This window comes from Octodon degus, unplaced genomic scaffold (genome assembly GCF_000260255.1).
Source record: "Octodon degus isolate 3935 unplaced genomic scaffold, OctDeg1.0 scaffold00011, whole genome shotgun sequence".
Lineage (NCBI taxonomy): Eukaryota > Metazoa > Chordata > Mammalia > Rodentia > Octodontidae > Octodon > Octodon degus.
In genome coordinates this window covers 26618736-26623294 of record NW_004524587.1, presented here as the reverse complement: position 1 = coordinate 26623294, position 4559 = coordinate 26618736, and the positions used below count along the sequence as shown (strand labels likewise).

Below are 4559 nucleotides of genomic sequence, written 5' to 3'. Positions count from 1 at the left end.
AGAAAGAAAGAAAGAAAGAAAGAAAGAAAGAAAGAAAGAGAAAGAAAGAAAGAAAGAAAGAAAGAAAGAAAGAAAGAAAGAATCGAAACTGATTTACATACATGCCAGGCTTACCTCTTACTGAGTGCAAATTCCTCTCACTAAAAAGTAGAGTGCCAGCTTAGTTATGTAGCATTGTACACTGTACCTGCATATAGGTCTTCTGTTAAGATTTGCTCAAAAAAAATGCTGGGTGTGGTGGTACATGCCTATAATCCCAGCACTGGGGATGCTGGGGCATCCAGGGGGAGGATCTCATTAAGTTCAAGGCCAGTTTGGGCTACAACAGTGGAGTTCAAAGCTACCCTCAACAACATAGTGAGACACTGTCTCAAAACAAGACAAAACAATATTCACAGACTGTAAAGACTTTTTAAAATGTAATCTTAGGGAAGAGTTAACCTGAAAAGGGTAGAGGTGAGGTTAGTGACATGTTTCACTGTGTGCGTTTCTAAAGCCAGCCCAGATGGCAAAACAGCTTGTAATCAAAACTACACTAGAAAATGTCAGTTGAATGTAGAACTATGAGCTCTAAGTTCCTAGATGGCCAGGTTTTGCACTTTTAGAAAACAATTGCTATTTCTTTCATCTGTGAGTCCCAGGTTAATGGTATAATGGTATAACAGTAGAAGCTAAGCACTAGAGTTCACAAAAGAAAGTCTAAAAGACTTTGGGAGGATTAATTTTTATATGAGGTGTAACACTGCACAGTGAAGTCATGTGAGTTTTATAAGAAAAATTAACTTTAAGACTACAGAAAATCACAAATTTCATATTCTAAAAATCACATGAAAGGAAACCTTCATTTCTGGATAAAGTGAGCCAGATAATTTGTGATTAATCCTCTACTTCAGGGTACAAATGATAGAAAAACTTTCAAAAATAATTCTTAAATAGAAAAACTAACAAGATAGTAAAAAATTTGGAAAAAATAATCTAGGTGAAGGCTAAAAATCAGAAATTAAGCACAATATTCAAAATGGATTTCATCTTGAGTAAGAATGTCTCTGACCTGAAAGCTATAGCATTGATGCCATTAAAAATAACATTAACAAAAGTTAAAGCCTGGTGTCTACCTCAGATATAACCATCCATGTACATCTCCTTCATAATCTGGTACCAAAAAACTACATCCTCAATGTAAAGGTGAAATGCAAAACATCAAGAATAAGGGACACTATAAATAGACCCAAAGAGAATTTAGATTGTGGAACTAAACATATGAATTATAAAATACTGTGCATAGCATCTGTAAGGAAATAAAAATCAAACCTCGAAATAAAATACTAGGGAATAAGAAACTAAAACAGCAGCAGAACCAAATAAAATTTCCAGGAACTAAAAAATTCTAGGGGTGTGGCTCAGTGGTACAGCACTTTTCTGACATACGCAAAGAGGCCTGGCATTCAATCTCCAGCACAACAAAAAATGATAAATTAAAAATCAAGTAACTGAATTTAACATCTCAGTGGATGAGTTCAGTAATAGATTGGAAATAAGAAAGAGTTAATGAAGGAATTTCCCAGAATGTAGTATGGAAAAGAAGAAACAGGAATACAGAATAAAGAGAAAATGTCCATTGAATTAGTAAGGAAGGAAGAGCTAGTGGGGCAGAAGAAATATATGGAAAACAGCTAAAGAATTTTAAGGAACTATTGAAAGAATCTAATCTACACCCAAAAAGTTTAATAAATATATACCAAACAAACTGTACAAAAACTAATGACAGTTTGACACACCATAATAAAAATGCAAAAAACCAGAGACGGAGGCAGGAGGATTACAAGTCTGATCCCGGCCTGGGCAGTCTAGCAGTACTCTGTCCCAAAATTTTTAAAAATGTAAAAAATGCCAACAGGGTGTAGCTCAGTGTAAAGGGCCTGGGCTCAATTCCAGTACTACTTTTTGAAAAATACATAAAACCAAAAACAATGATAAAACAACCTTAAAAAATTCTACAGGATAGAAAAATCAACACAGGGCTGGTGAGATGGCTCAGTGGTCTAAAGCACCTACTTAGAACAAGCTAAGCTAAACAAAGCACAGGGACCGCGGTTCAATCCCCCAGCACCACATGCCAGCCAGCCCCGCCCCCTGGTGGGCTGAGCTGGCCACACACACACAAAATAATTAAATAAATAAATATTTTAAAAAATATTTAAAAAAAAAAAAAAAGAAAAATCAACACATATGAACCAATAGTGTGTTTTTATTTTTTTATTTTTTTGAGATAGGGTCTGGCTATGCAGTTAGAGCTGGTCATGAGCTCACTTTTTGACCAAGCTGGCCTTGAACTCACAACTATCCTCCCGCCTAAGTCTCCTGAGGGCTGGGACTATAGGAGTGTGCCACCATACCTGGTACTACATAGTATTTTATTATGTATTTGATGCAGGGTCTCACTACACAGCTTGGACTCAGAGCGATCCTACTTTCAGCCTCCCCAGCACTGGTATTACAAGCATGTGCCACCACACCAGGTCTAGTTGGCTAGCTCAATGCGCCGAGGGAGGGGCCAGCGCTGCAAGTGGACCCTGGGATCAAACCCCTGTCCCTGTTCTTGCCTAAGCTTAGTCCACTGAGCTATCTCAATAGTGTTCTTGTACACCAACAATGAACCCAGAGAGAAAGAAATCAGGCCAACAATTCCATTCACAAAATCTTCTAAAAATACTTCAAAAAAAAAAAAATATTTAAGAATCAATCTCAAGAAAAGATCTCTGTAATGAAAATTAGAGAATTCTGGGGCTGGCAAGACAGCTCAGTGGACTACAACGCCTGCTTAGGCAAGCTTAGGCAAGCACAGGGACTGCCGTTCAATCCCCATTTCCAGTTCCTGGAAATTTTCTTTGATTCTGCTGCTGTTTTAGTTTCTTATTCACGCTGAGCAGGCTACTGAGTCCAGGTATAGTGGCACACACCTGTAATCGCAGCACTGGGGAGGCTGAAAACAGGAGGATCACTATGAGTCCAAGCTGCGTAGTGAGACCCTGTAACAATCAAACAGATATTCTGAGGAAATTGAAAAGGGCATTAGAAAATGGAAAGGCACCTCTCTATCTTTTTTTTTTTTTTTTTTTTTTTTTGTATTTTAGGACAGGGTGTCCAGGGTGTACAGGGCCTCACTGCGTAGACTGGACTCAGAGTGATCCTCCTGGTTACAGTCTCCCAAGTGCTGGGAATACAGACACATACCACCACGCCCAGTCTCAATTACCCTCCCACCACACCCTGAGGGCAGGGCAAGCACACAGGACTCTTGTTCTTGAATAGGAAGAACCAATATCATGAAAATATCACCAAAAACCACCTTTAGATTTAAGGGGGGCCTGCTCATTAGCTCAATTGTTTAAGTGCCTGTTTAAACAAAGCAGTCAGGCTCAGGATGCTGTGGTTTGATCCCCAGATCCTCGTGCCTTACCAGACCTGCCCTAAAGGCATCCTGAGCCAGCCCCCCCCCAAAAAAAGCCTTTACATTTAATGCAAACCCTAATAAAATACCGATAACATCCTTCACAGAACTAGAAAAGACAATGTTAAAATTCATATGACATCTGAAGATCCAGACTAGCTAAAGAACTCCTAAGCAAAATGAACAAAGCTGGAGGCATCACTATACCTACTTCAAATTATACCACAAAGCTACAGTAACTAAAACAACATGGCACAGGCACAAAAGCAGACATGTACAGTAGACAAATGAAACAAAAGCACCTACAAACATATAATTCTTCACAAAATAGTCAAAAACATAGATTGGAGAGAAAGCCACTTTAACAAATGGCATTGGGAAACCTGGATATATACTCGCATAATATTAAAACTAGATCCCAATCAAAGACCTAGATATAAAAACAAAAACTTCAAAACTGTTAAAAAGTAACACAGAGGAAACACTTGTAGCCACAGGCCCAGGAAAATATTTCTTGAATAGAACTCTAATAAGATAGAAAATATCAAAAATCACTCAGTGGGATTTAATCAAATGAAAAAGTTTGTCCAAAGAAAAGAACAGAAAGAAGAGCAAATCTACAGAATGGGAGAAAATTTTTGCTGATTACAATTTTGATAGAGGATTAATATCTACAATACATAAAGAATAACCTCTCCCAAATGATCCTATCAAACTGCATAAATGAATTGAAAAGACACTTTTCAAAAGTAGTACATATGTAAAAAAATGTTGAACTTCTTTAGCTATCAGTGAAATTCAAATCAAAATACCTGGCATTCCATCTTACCCCAGTCAGAAAGGCAACCATCAAGAACACACAAAAACAATGAATGTCAATGGGAGAGAAAGCTACATTGTTGGTAGGTCTGTAAACTACTAGAACTTTACGAAAATCAGTGTGGAGATTGCAGGGGGAGGTGGACTAGAAATAAGACACCATTTTACCTAGCTATACCTTTCCTAGGTATGTTCTGAAAAGACATCATACTATAGTAATACATCCATATCCCTATGATAGAGGAGCAACTCACAACAGCTAAGCCCTGGAAACATCTGACCCTCAATA

General features: G+C 37.9%; 1 protein-coding gene across 5 annotated transcripts in view; it reads right to left on the bottom strand.

The window, feature by feature from the left end:
• Fam192a (family with sequence similarity 192 member A) overlaps nt 1-4559 on the bottom strand; it is a 35332-nt gene that overhangs the window by 28725 nt on the left and 2048 nt on the right. The window lies entirely within an intron of this gene.